Genomic DNA, 13,998 nt, shown 5'->3' with positions numbered 1-13,998 from the left:
CTGTGCTGTGTGTCCTGGAGCCGGCACCTATCTCCGTGGCCTGCTCGGTGGTGGCAGTGTTCACTGAGCACCCACTGAATCCCAGCCTCCCTCCCCGCCGTCTGGAACCCGCTTTGGCAGCGTCCTTGAGAGGCTGATTCTGCGGAAGTCTCATCCTCTGTGCACATGTTGTTCTGCAAACACGCAGGCATCGGATTCCCAGAGCTCCCTGGGCTCCGCCGAGGGGGCAAGGAGCCAGGAGGGCCAGTTGGAAGTCCCCACCTCTGCTGCGGCCCCTCCACCTGCCTTGGCTGGGAGGCCGGCAGCTGGGATTTCACATCCTTCCTGGGACTCGGCACATGGGCAGGCCTCGAGTCCTGGACAGCCCCTGGCTCCCACTGCGTCTCCTCCCCTGCCCCAAATCATTGTCATGCTCTGACTGTGGTCCCATTTCCATAGCAACTTCTCGTGATGCTCAGGAAGGTTTGGGGGGAGGGAGCGGGAGACCCATTCATTATCTGGGAGATGGCAGCTGGGGGCTTGGAGAGGTGCGGTGGGGGTGGCCTGCCCTGCTGGCTCAGGTGGAACAGGGCACAGGGCAGCCAGCCAGGTGGTCTGGAGGCCTTCCAGGGACGGGGCTGCCCGTGTCGGCCTGGGCCCGATGGCTGCGCACTGTCCAGGAGCCAGCTTGGGCGGCCACCGCTGGGAGCACACCTGCTTGACTGGACCTGGCTTGGGGGATCCAGGGCCGAGGCATTGTCCAGGCTCTGGCACCACTGTGTCCTGTTCTGTCCTCTAGGACTGGCAGCCGTTGGGAGGCCCCCCTGGGGCTGACTGGCACAGGGACAGAGCTTGGGGTTGGTGGATCAGGGGCTGAGCAGACCCTCTCTACCAGGTTTCGAAGCTTTGTGGGTCTGTTATCAGGGCCCCGCTCAGCACCTTCTTTCTCCCTCCATCTTGAAGAACAAGAAGCAGGAAGACCCTTCCAGAGTCCCTCCATCTTCATCTCCCTCGTGGCTGGAAATTCCATCAGCATCTAAGACTTGGTGGAACATCCGCTCTGGAAGGGACTCCAGGGCCTTTGCCATCTTCGGCCCACACTGTGGGAACCTCCTCAGAGCCCTGTGCACCCATCCTCCTAGCCATCCCAACTGGACGGCGCTGTGAGTCCTCCTGGGGACCCAGGCCTGTGCTGGATGGTGCACATGGCGGACAGAGAGGGAAGGGCAGGCGTGGCTCAGTCCTTGGAGGGTTTCAGGGAACCAGGCAGCGAGCAGATCAGATGCCAACTCCTGAGCTTCCCGTCACCCCCCTGCCCGCCCCCGCAGCCACCTCTGGCCCCACCTACACTTGTAGCTTCTTGATCTTTGTCCTTGCGCTGGCTCACATCTGAAGGTGGATCACCACACTTGTCCCAAAGCCACACAGCCGTGAAATCACATCTGTGATGTGCCTGTCATGTTTTTTCCTAATACACAGAAAAATAAACACATACCTATGAAAATAAAAATGTCTGTCCGCACACTGCCTCAGTCCCCATGCAGCCTGGAGGTGTGTGTCCCAGGCACTGAGAAACACTGATCTGACGGGAGCCCCTCAGCCGCGGCTCTGGAAGGCATCCAGGACTTTGAGAGGTAGCGGAAACTGAGGTGCAGAGGGAGCAGCGTGGCCCAGGCCGGGAGCCCCCACCTCCCTGGCCTTCCACGTGGGGTTTGTGCCGTGTACCTTTGAGGGCCTCGCCAGTGTCCCCAGACTCTCTGGCATCCTCACTGGTCTGTTGGGGCAAGGGGAGGTTAGCTGGGAGCTGCTGGGCTCCTTGGGGACTGGGAAGCGGGGCGCTCAGGTCTCTGGAGTTGTCCCTCCTCCCTGTCTGAGGGGCCAGCTCCGGGGCCAGTTTCTGGGGCCTAGCTGGAGAGGAAGGCTGGCAGCGGCACTGCTGGACACCTGCTGTGCTGCAGGCTCCGGGTCCCCTTTCTCTTCCCTGAAGTCCTGGAATCTCCATGGCACAGATGCAGAAAGCCAGGCTCCCAGCACCACAGGCTCAGGGTGGGAGAATCAGAGCCAGACCCCAACAGCCTGGGGCAGACACCCTGAGTCTCCAGAGCCTGCGTGCCCATGAGTGTGCTCGGGAGTGAGAGCACGTGTGAGCGTGCAAGCCCCAGTGTGTCATCATGAGTGTGTCGGCTGCATAGTAGTTACATGGATCAGACTCAGTTGCATGTGTGGTCCCCAGAGCACCCCAGAGCCCCTGCTGCCCTGCTGTGTCCCTAACCATTTCCTCTGTCTCCCCACAGCCTTCTGCACCCACAGGCCCTGAGATGCTGGTGCCCACGGCAACGAGGGCAACTGACCCTGGCCTGCTGTGCTCACTGGACCCCGCTCAGCCTGAGGTAAGAGGCCACTCGGGGCCACTGGGCAGAGTGGGGGTGGAGGAGCCTTCTGGGCTGGGGTCTCGAGGGGAGGCTGTCTCACGACCTTCTTTCTGGAGGTTCCCGTCGCCCCCACGTGCAGTCAAGTCCAGGAGCTTGGATAGGAGGGTGCCACCTGCCCAGCCTCTGTGTGGCAAGGCTCAGCAGTCGCTCGGAGCCCCGGGGCGTTCTTCCCAGAGACGTGGTTTCACCAACAAGCTCGCTAATAAGTTCCCATGCGGTGAGGGAGGTCTCTAATGACAAGTGAAGGACTCGTCACATAGTTGGTCCTGTCACATTGTTGACCCAATGTATGTTTGACTCTGGGTCAGGAGGAAGTGGGGCGTGTGGGCTGAGATATTCAGGGTCCAAGAAACTGTCAGGAGGCTGGCACCAGCTCCCGGGGTGCAGCGTAATGGGTCCGGTCAGTGGAGGGTCTAGACACCTTCAGGGCAGGATGAGGCTCAGACTCCAGGGGTGTGTGTAATAAGCGTTGGCAGCCAGGTGACCTTGGCTTTGTGTGATCAGAGCAGTTGGACATTTTGTCTATATCATGAGGAGAAGGGCACCCAGAATGTGGGAGGTGACAGTCCCACCCACTCCATGTCCCATGTGAGGGGATACAGGAAACTACAGCGTGTGGTTTTGAGGTCGGAGATGGGCAAGGAGGGGGACCTGAGCTGTTGCCAGGCTTGACCCCCGTTTTGCTTGTGACTTTAGACAAGTCACCTTAACCCTGAGCCAGTTCCCCGTTCTTGGCCTCCTGGATTCACGAGGCAGCTGCAGCGGGAGTTTGTTCAGCAGCAGGAGTGGTGGGGAAGGCGTGGGGCGGCCGCTGGACTGCCACGTTACCCACAGTTCTCAGCGGGGCCACCGGCCTCGGCCTCCTCCTCCCGAGGCACTGGGTGACAGTGTGTGGCGGAGGCTCAGCCGGCCCTTCCTCTGCCTGGGAGCTGGTGGGCATGGTGGGAGCAGATGCCTGCCTCTCCTTCCTGGGCACTGGGCCTCGCTCTGAGGTCCACTTATGTCCATCAAAATATTCCTGCTAATTAGTTGGTCTTGGGTAGATTGAGCTGCTAATTGGCCCCTCCAGTTTAACCTGTAATTGCTGCTGGGAGATGGCGAGAAGACGTGGACAGGGCAGAATGAGGCGGCCAGGGTGGCTCACCTTGGCCTCTGCCCAGCAGGCAGTGCAGGACCTGAGGACGCTCAGTGCAGGGAGCCAGCAGGGGAACTGAGGCAGGGCGGGGGTGCCTGGCAGGCTTGTTACAACAGGCGACACCTGGGCTGAGCCTTGGGGCCTGTAGGGTTCTTTTCAAACATTCTATTTTTCTGGTTATAAAATATGTTCTCTATAGAGAAATCTGAGCACTCGGGTGTTTCGCCCGTCAGTCTTTTACAAAATATGTACTTATGACATAATTGGGATCAAGCTGTCCTTACTGTTTCCTAACCTGCCTTCTGCATTTAATTCTATACCAAGATCGTTTTCCCGTCATTAACCACTCTTCTGTAATGGGATTGTTAATGGCAGCATAGTGTTCCAGCCCAGGCGAGCCAAGGCGAATCCACATCTTCTCCCTTGTGTATTTTGATGGTTCCCAGTGTTTTGTCATTATAAATATTGCCTGACTGAACAGGGGCACATGGAGGGTATGATGGGCGGACGAGGCTTGAGGTTGGGGTTGGGCCCAGTCTAAGCAAAGCCACAGCGGCAGGGGAGTTGTGTTTGGGTGTCATGACCCAGGAGGGGGCCTGGTGGGCCAGCGGGAGCCGTGGAGGCTGTGCGGAGCTGGAGCTGAGTCCTGGCTTAGCCAAGCTCTGGGAGAGGCCTGGGTTTTTTCTTGCCATCCCCTGACTCCCTTGTCCCCTCTGTCAGTGATCCTGTGTTTGAAGGGAAGGGGCAGGTTCGTGTCGGGGGAAGGGCAGGCAGGCTGGGTGCTCCTACTCCAGAGCAGGACCAGTGGTGTCCACATCAGGGCCCTCTGCTCTCAGCCCTGCACAGGTCTCTCTGTAGGAAGGACGCACACGCCAGGTCTCGCGCAGCTGGTCACATAGGCCTCTCCTTCATCCCCCATGGCGGGTGGCCTATGATGGGGACCCAGAGGGCCACAGGAGAAGGCTGAGACTGGAATGTTTTCTCCGGCAGAATTCCCTAAGCTGAGGGGAGTTGGGGGCCCCTCCCCTGTGTACATCTGTTGGCCCCAGCTGCGTTCACCCTGGGCTGGGGTTGCCCTTGGGGGAGGACGGTGGGGACTCCCAGGGCCGAGTGTGTCTGGAGTTGCTCCCTTGTTCCCTCATGGCACACACTTGGTGCTGCACAAATGCTCACTGAAGTCATTGTTGGTTAGTGATCCATTCCCATCTTCTGAACACCTGCTGCATGCCGGGCCTCATTCTGTGCGCCCAGCATTGCATCCACGAGTGACAGGTCAGACCAGGTCGCTGCCCTCGCAGAAGTGAAATTCTAACAGGGTAGCTGGGAAACCCAGTAAGTGAGTTCACAAAGTAAGGTTGGGGAGTGCAGAGGCCACCCAGAAGGGGAAGGCTGGGAGCGGGCATGGGTGGGCAGGACGAGCCTCGCGGAGGGGCTCCGGTGGGGGGGGGCGTCCAGCGGGCTGAGGTTTAGAGGGCATGTTGGAGGTGACTCATGGCTTCCAGGCTCCCGCTTGTTGCTTGGATGGGACAGGATGGGTGGGCTAGAGAAGCTGGCAGCCCAGTCCAGAGGCCCCGGCCCCAGTCCTGACACATGATGGCTGCTGGGAGCGGGGTTGGGATAGGGCTCGAGTGAGGGTCCTTTGAAGGGGCAGCTGAAGGATGGGCTGTGGGACTTGGTGGGCCTGGAGGGGGAAAGCAGGCCTCCTGTCTGCAAGTGTTTAAGGTGCTGGGTTCCACACGAGGATGTACAGATGTGTGTGTGGAGACAGACAGGCAGACAGACAGGCATACAGACATACAGGCAGGCAGGCAGACAGACAGGTCGCGCAGAGGGAAGGGAGCAGCTGCCTGTGCAGGTGTGGGAGTCGCCAGCATCTGCGGGGCTTTTCAAGTCTCTTGCCTGGATGGGGTCAGTAAAGAAGGATGCTGGGGCTCATTGCTTAGGGTGGTCCATCGGTGGGCGCTCCCTGCCCATGGGCGGGCCTGTTACTCCAGCCATGCCCGTGAGGATCTACTAGCCTGAGAAACTGCTGCTAGCTCACCCTCCCCGCTGTTTCTCCCATGGCCTGAAGGTTGCCATTGTGCTTCTGTGACATTGGTCATGGATCGGTGGTCAGGAGCTCGTCTGCCGATTGATTCAGTCATGCTCCTCCTCAGGGACCTATCATGGCTCCTACTGTCTAAGGATTGAATTCCAAACTCCTTGTCCTGGTGACTTAAGGTTTTCCACCATCTGGCTCAAGTCCACTGTTTCTGCTCCCCTTCTTTCCAACAGGTGACTCTTCTTCCCCCTGCCCTCGGCTCAGTCTCATCTCCCATCGCCACCATCTAGAATGCTAAAGGGCCTCTTCCAGTGCTCCTTCCGGACTCCCCCACCTCCCTGGCCCCTTCGAGTGCTGTCAGTACCTTCCCCTGGCGTTTCCAAGTCTGGTGGCATGTGGCTAGCTGTCCTGTCATGACTCTGCAGCTCATCAGTGTCATCTCAACTCGTCTTCATCTTTTCCCTTCTGGTCCTCCTGTCCCTCTCTTGTCCTGTCCTGTTTGACATATCGATGTCAGGGCTCTCCCCAAGTGGAATCCCATTCAAACCATGGAACTTTGGGGGTTGGATGTTATCAGAGACAGGGGTCCTCTAGGGCCACTCAGACCTCCTCATCCAGAGCGTCAAGCTGTGGTGGGGTGGGAATCCAGGAATCTGAATGATTAACGAGTCCCACAGTCACTTTGTGATGGTCAGCAAGGATGGGATTCCTTAGCCCAAATCAAGTTCATGCCAGGGGAGTACAGGTGTCCCTGGGAATGGGCCTCTGACCTTTATGTGCATACCTGCAGCCCGTGCCCTGGAGGTGGCTTGCCGTCGCTCTTTCCTCTGCCGGCTGAGCTGAATCTGCCTCCCTGAAGCCCACGGAAGGATCTAGGCCGTGTGGGGCGGAGGCGCAGCTGGCATCTGGGAGCTCCCCTTTCCCACTCCAGGGCCCAGCAGCAGTCGGGGCCTCAGGCAGTGTCCTAGTTGATGGGCACAGACCTCACCTGCCACCACCTCTGTCCGCTGGGAGCCCCCTCGGTGTGTTTTGTTGCCTGTTCTTTCCTAGTGTTCCTTTAAAGATGTAACTTCGTGGAGCAGGGCAGGGACCCAGAGACACCCCTTACACCCAGGACCTGGCTGTGGCCCCTGTGTGTGTGGCTGTTGATCGGCTGTCACCACAGGTGTGGAGGGCTTTAGTATTTTTGGAGCGTAGCCCTTCCTTGATCTTGTCCTTGTCATAGCCATGTGACAGAAGGATATCATCATGTGTTCATCCTTCCAAGAGCATTTATGGAGCACCTATTGTATGTCAAGAAGTGTTCTGGGGATAATATGAACAAAGCAAGGTTCAGAGAGGGGTGGGGGCTTGTCAAACAACCAGTGAAGGGACGAGTTGGCACCCAATCCAGGTTGAGGGTGTATCGGTTTGCAACAGCTGCCGTAACAAAGAACTGCAGTCTTAGTGCCTTAAACAACAGAAAATCTTGTCCCACTGTTCCGCAGCTCTCAAGTCTGAGCTGAGGTGTCTGCTGGCACTCTCTGAGGCTGTGAGGGGAGGGTCTGTCCCAGGCCTATCTCTGGTTTCTCCTGTGTCTCTTCACATGGTGCTCTCCTGGGTGCCACATGGCCAAATCGCTCTGATAGGGTATTACCAGCCTAGACTGTCCTCACACTTGTTCTTAGAAGGACACCAGTTGTATTGTATTATATTCCAGTGTGACCTCCTCCTAATAAGCTAATTACATCTGCAATGACTCAATTTCCAAGTGAGGTCACATTTTTGTGGTAGTGGGGGTTAGAACGCAACACATAAATTTTGAGGGGACACAGGGAGCCCATGATGCAGGGAAGTAGAGCTGTAATTTCCACAGCAATGGATGGTCTCCCGACGACCCGGTGTCTTTGGGACTGGTGGGCATCTCTTGACTTGAGGTGTTCAAGTGTCCAAGTGGAGCATCAAGATCACCCAGCATCAGGACATTCAGGGAGATCCCTACAGCAGGCTTGGATTGGGGCTTCTTGGAGGTCTGGAGCCACACCCTGAGCCCTATTTTTTTTTTTTTTATTAGAGACAGGGACTCACTGAGTTGCTTAGTGCCTCACTTTTTTTTTTAAGAGAGAGAGAGAGAGAGAGAGAGAGAGAGAGAGAGAGAGAGAGAGGATTTTTAATATTTATTTTTTAGTTTTTCGGTGGACACAACATCTTTGTTTGTATGTGGTGCTGAGGATCGAACCCAGGCCACACGCATGCCAGGCGAGCGTGCTACCACTTGAGCCACATCCCAGCCCCAAGTGCCTCACTTTTGCTGAGGCTGGCTTTGGACTCACCATCCTCCTGCCTCAGCCTCCCAAGCCCCTGGGAGGGATTACAGGTGTGCACCACCATACCTGGTGAGGTTCATGGTTCTTAATCCAGTCCCAGGACCCTCTGGTGAAAGGCAGGGAAGGGATTCAGTTGGGAGGATGAGCTCCCCAACTCTGCCATCCACTAACCATGTGCCCTGGGCAGTGTCTCACCTCTGCCTCAGTCTGCCTGACTGTGAATTAAGCCTCATCCTGCTCGTCAGGTTTTTTTTTTTATATTTATTTTTTAGAAGTAATTGGGCACAATACCTTTATTTTGTTTATTTATTTTTATGTGGTGCTGAGGATCGAACCCAAGGCCTTGCACGTGCTAGATGAGCGCTCTACCGCTCAGCCCCAGCCCCAGCCCCAGCCCCGTGCTGGTTGATTTTGATCACAGACCTTGGCTAGGCTCAAAGGAGAGAAGAATGGAAGGTGTTTTTGTTTATCTTTCATTTATTCACTCTGCAAATCTTTATTAGTGTGGCCATAGGCTAGGCTCGGTACTGTCCCCAGGGACACAGGGAGGCCTTCCCACAGTGAGTGGGGGCCAGGGCTGTGCAGGTGGCCAGGGGCAGCATGCTGCCTGTCCTGCCTCTGCCTCGGGGCAGCTCCCCTGCGGGGGACAGGGGTGTGGGTGGGGCCAAGTGCGTGGCTTTAGCCTCCAGGAGCAAGGAGAGGAGCCAGTGGGGAAGCAAAATTAAAATTCCTCTTGGAGAAGTTAACAACTTCCCAATTAAAGGACTTGTTGGTGAGACGCCTTGGAGGCCTTTTCAGTCAAGAGGCTCTTCTGAATAATGAAAGGGCTGCCTGAGCTTGGAGTGGAGCCCAGCGGCAGCCAGAGGTGGGGTGCTGGAGAGGGCACCCCGGCCTCAAGGCGGAGGACAGGCTGTGTGTAATGGGTGGGCCGGGGAGGTGGACGGGGAGGGCAGAGAGCAGTCCTCAGCCCTGCCCCTCCAGTCCCCTCCCGAGCCTACCAGTGCCTTCTGTAGCCACTCCGTCCTCAATAGTGCACCCTTCCCTTAGCCTGCGGGGACCTTCCTGGCTTCTCTGTGATGCTGGCTCTATTTTTTTTTTTTTTTTTGTCCTGGGGATTGAACCTGGGGGCACTTAACCACTGACCACATCCCCAGCCCTTTTTATATTTTATTTAGAGACAGGGTCTCACTGAGTTGTTTAGGGCCTTGCTGAGTTGCTGAGGCTGGCTTTGAACTCGGGATTCTCCTGCCTCGGCCTCCCGAGCCATGGGTTTACCGGTGTGTGCCACCGCGCCCGGCACTGCTGGCTCTTTCTTGTCCCTGCTTGACTCTAGGTTCTGTCCATGCAGTATGTGTATTGCTTTCAGTCTGACCTTTCTGGACACCCTGTCTGAGCTGGGTGGGAGCAGGGCTACCCTGGTCAGAGGGAGGCCCTCCTGCAGGGGGCAGGGCAGCTCCTCCCACTTGGGCCCGGGTGGAGGGGGAACAGGGTGTGCTGATGACCCTGCATGGTGGTGATGGTCTGGACTCTGCCCAGGAGCAACCAGCCTGGCTGAGGGTTTAGCATCGCCTGGGCTCTTGAGACCCCAGGCTCCCAGGTGGCCCATGCGAGTGGGACCGCAACCCTAACCCCACAGTCCTGGTGGCATCCCGGGATGGTTGGTGTTTGTGGGTCAATCCCCTGCCTTTCATCCTGGTGCTACCCAGAGGCTACCTGGGAGACTTTTGCTCCGTCTGGTTTGGACTGGGTGTCTGCTGGGTCTCCCAGGAGAGGTGCCGCCTCAGACCTGCCAGGGTTCCCCTACATGCACCCGCATTGTGCCTGACCCTGGGCTCCTTGTGTCTTCACAGTGGCTGGGAGGCAGCTGGGATCACCCTGTTCAGATGCAGAGGTGAGGCGACCTTCAGCGCAGAGGGTTGATGCTAAATAGGGGCTGTCCCCTGGGGCCCTCCAGGTCCCTAGGCCAGGAGGAGGCCCTCCAGTTGTCAAGGTCATTTGAGGAGACAGTGTTACGGTGGCTCCGATGTCCAGGCCGGTGGCGTGGAGGGTGGCGGAGTGTTTGCAGCCCACACTTGCCCGCCCCCCTTCTCCGTGTGTCCTACTTTCCGGAGCCTTCCCGGCCGAGGCTTCTGTGTAAATACGCAGGACTGAGAGGCCGGCCCCTCCAAAAGGCCAACCAACCAGTCATGCACGCGCTCCCGGGAGCCCTGGGCTGGGGCGATAATTAGGAGAGGGTGACGTGCTGGTTGGGGATAGGAAAGGCCAGCCAGCAACCCGGGGAGGGTGGGCCCTAAAGACCCGGGGGTGATCAGCTGCTTTGACCAGGCTGAGAGCTGAGAAAATTTGGATTCAAGTCAGCCCTGCCGCTTACTGTGTGGCCTTGAGCAAGTGACCCAGCCTCTCTGGACCTCTGTAGCCTCTTGAGTGACATAGATAACCTCCCTGAGGGGTGGTAAGCGTCAGATGGCATAGCATGTGTGGACGTGCTGGGCCCAGGGCTGGTGGGTCTTGTATGTGGCACATGGACTTGTGGACAGCATCTCAGTATCACTGTTTGGTGGGGCTGGTTCCCATCCCTCCTGATGCTTTGGTTCATGATTGAGTTCTTTAGCCTCAGTCTCCCCATCTGTATAATGGGCCCAGGGATTCCTGCCTCACAGAGGTGCTACACTCCGTCAGTGGGAGTCCCCTATTCCTTCTTCCTGAACATTTAATGATCCCATCCTTTCTTGAGTATCCAGTGGGCTTTGTCTGGGCTAAGAATGAGTAGGTGACATGATCCTTGCTTCTGGTAGCAACATAAGGACCAAGAGAAATGATGGGAACCCCAGGAAAGGAAAAGGGGTAAGGGAATTCAGGGAGAGTTCTCTGGGGGAGTCTTGTCCTTAGGGTTCAGGACGATTTGGGGAAGCCAGGGCTGGGGGAGGAGTGGCAGAGGGTGTGCCTGGCTGGGAACATCGTGAGCAAAAAAACCAGGTCAGAGGAGCAAGTTCAAGGGTATGAGTTGCCCGGGAGAAGCTGGTGGTGAGGGGAGGGCTGGTGTTGGGGTCAGAGGGCTCCAGCCCTGCTTGGAATGGGGGATGAGGGGCAGGGGTTGGGACAGTTGTCCTCTGACATAGGCAGGGGGGCAACAAACATTTCCCATCATAGATCCGCCTGGGGCCCTGTGGGGCGAGGCAGGGGTGCCTCAGATGGGGGCCAGAGGTCTGGTGCCAGGCCAGGGAGGAGGCAGCCACCAGAGCTGGATGACGTGCCTATGGAGTTGCAAGGGGACAGCCTTCCGCCAGAACTTAGGATCCAGGGCTCCGCTACTTGTGGGAGGGCTCTGGAGTGGGCTGGGGCTGCACGCTCACCCTCAGCTGGTCCCTTCGGTCCCTTCAAACTGGCCCGAGTCTGCTGCTCTGAACTCTGCGTATCTGAGAGCTCCTCATTCTAAGGAGCTGGAGGCAAGGCTTGGCAGGGGCGGGGTCTATTTAAAACCTGCATCTCAAGCCTCTCACTTTTTCAATGGTCCATGCTGTAACCCCGGGCTGTGGTGATTAGGGGCCATGATGTCCCTGGACGGACTCAGCAGGTGACACCCATGTATGCAGCCTACCTTCGCCTCTCAGGGAGACTTGGGGAGGTTGAGGGGTGACCTGCTGCCACACAGCACTGGGGTCTGAGTCCCTGGTCCTCGGAGGGAAGGGAGGTGCCGTGCTCACCTCCATGCTGGAGTCTGGTGTCCCCCACCAGTTCTGACCAGGCCTGGGGGCCCAGGGGACCGTCTCAGCCACAAGTCTACTGTGCCTCTGAGCCACTGAGGGAGCCTTTAACATCTCTGCCCCAAATTAAAACCTATGAGCTCCTCAAAACAATGAAAAATTTCCCTAATAAAAGAGGAGGCACACTCAGGCATGTCCTCAACGAAGGGAGTGACTTCCGGGATTAATCCAGGATGGATGGGAGGGTGCCAGAGGAAATGCGCGTAGTGGATATTGCAACACATTGTTTGCTCACAAGAGGAATAATTCTTAATGTGCACGGTGGAAGGGGAAGGCACCTTGGCTTGTCGCAGTGCCATGCTTCATCCGCTGGGCCCTGGCAGGGTCTCTGTTGGGATGGCCTCACCTCTAGGCTCTGGCCCTTCAGGGACAACCTCTCTCAAGTGAGTTTGGGAGTGTGCATGGGACTGGGTGCTCCTTCATCTGTCCCTAGAGCCCCCTCGGCCTCCTGAGTCCTGCTTCCTCCTGCCTGCGGTGCCTAGAGGTGGATCTGGGTAGGGAAATGCTCTTCCTCAGCCACCTGGGCCACCTGTTCCTCTTGGGACCTTCTTAGACCCAGACTTGTCCATCCTCTACTTCAGATCACCCAAGGGAAGGTCCAGACTGGCTGGCTCTCAGCATGCCTCAGTTTACCTGTTGGGGCCTGGGCACCTGCCTCCTCCTTCACTTCCCTGCTCCAGGCCCGGGTGGGGAGGGGACAGCTGTGTCCCTGTCTGGCCACTTTTCCCAGCCGCCTAATGTGTGTGTATAGAACCTGGGGAATGGGGAGGTGAGGTCGGTTCACACACAGGAGCATGAGTGAACACAACTTAGAGAGCTTCCTGCCTTCTACTTCCCACTCCCAGCCGGGGCTGGGCCAGTGATAGGGCAGACCCCCGGGTTCTGGGGGGCAGGGCTGTCACTTCTCCATTGCCTGACTACGGCTCCCTGGGCAACTCCCACTGTCTGGTGTCTTCCGACAGGGATTCCCTTTCGCATCACCATCATCCTCTAGTGCCCTGAGAGCAGGATCTCCATTCACCCCAGAGGGTGCGTCCTGTAATGGTCCTCAGACATAATTAAGTCATGCAGGGGGCACAGGGTGGCTGGGCCTCTGCTTCCTTGAAACTGCCTCACCACGCTGTTTAGAGAACCCAGGTCCGAGCCCTGTGCACCTCCTCCCCACCTGTCCTTCTGCTGAGCAGAAAGGGCAGCAAGGCCGTGGCTGCACAGGCCATCCTGGGGACAGGAGCCCCTCTCACCACCCCCTCTGGTTTGGAGCAGATCTGCCCTTTCACTCATCCACTGTCGAGGGTGGACGAAGGCGCTGCTCTAGGTTCTGGGGACATTGCACCTAGATCATCTTAAAACTGCCCTCAGCTGGTGTCCCTTCATGTTGGAGCTGGTGTCCCTTTATGTTGGAGGGAAACCAAGTGACAAATATTTTGGATAACCTGGGACTGTGATGAGCTTGGAAGGGAAGTAAACAGGGCCATGGGATAGGGGGTGACGGGATGGGTGAGAGTCTCCCAGGAGGGCCCAGGCAGGCCTTTCTGAAGAGGTGACACCGAGGTGGAGGGGGCCAGGCAAGGGGAGGAGAGGGCGGAGTTGTGGCCTGGGTGGCCTCTCAGGACTGGGGCTCATGCTGGAGGGTGGCGCTGGTGCGAAGGCGGACAGTCTGGGTCAGGTGAGGTCAGCTTGGTCTGAGTCTTGGTCCCGGGGTGGCACCATCTTCTGGTTTGGGGACTCTGGGGTGGGTGGAAATGTCAGGATCTGGTTTGGACAGCATCATCCCTTTGGTTAGCATGTGGACCTACTGCGTGTCTGAGGACACTCAAAAGGACTTCTCATGGCTGGTCACAGTTCTTCAAGGTCAAAGCCTTTGGCATGTCAGGGCGCCTCATTGCCAGACTGTTTTTCAGATGAGGAGACTGGGGGACTCACTGGCCCTAAACAGTGGGTGGCCTTCTTCCAGACCCCTGGGGTTGAGAGGAGAGAGCAAAAAACCTGAGTGCCACCCGATAGGGAAGTGGCAGGAAGACCCGGGGAGCAGTGTGCCTCCTGCTGACGTGTGTGTGTGTGTGTGTGTGTGTGTGTGTGTGCGCGCGCGCGCGCGCTTGAGCATGCGCTCGGCAAGCCCATTAACAAACAGAGAAATAAATTAACAAGTATTCAACCCACCAAATGTTCCTTCTGTTCTGTATAATAGAGCGCGGGAACATAATTTTCCCCTGGAGCAAATTGCGACAGCTGAACCTGTTCCTCTTTTTCCTCCAAAAACTGCTTAAAATTCTGGAACGCTTGTTGATTTCGGGTCCTTTCCCTTTCTGGCTCCTGTCCCCAACCCCCAGGCTGCTTGCCT

The 13,998-nt window shown here is 57.4% G+C and overlaps 1 protein-coding gene across 2 annotated transcripts in view; it reads left to right on the top strand.

The window, feature by feature from the left end:
• LINGO1 (leucine rich repeat and Ig domain containing 1) overlaps nucleotides 1-13,998 on the top strand; it is a 223,407-nt gene that overhangs the window by 53,891 nt on the left and 155,518 nt on the right. For both annotated transcript variants that reach the window (XM_081290069.1, XM_081290070.1), the window contains exon 2: nucleotides 2,274-2,369. The gene's annotated coding sequence lies outside the window, so the exon portion shown is untranslated. The remainder of the gene's footprint in view (nucleotides 1-2,273; nucleotides 2,370-13,998) is intronic.

Source organism: Spermophilus citellus, assembly GCF_964194105.1.
Source record: "Spermophilus citellus genome assembly, chromosome: 4".
Classification (NCBI taxonomy): domain Eukaryota; kingdom Metazoa; phylum Chordata; class Mammalia; order Rodentia; family Sciuridae; genus Spermophilus; species Spermophilus citellus.
The sequence above is the reverse complement of the archived record's forward strand: the minus strand, read 5'-3'. Positions and strand labels throughout refer to the sequence as shown.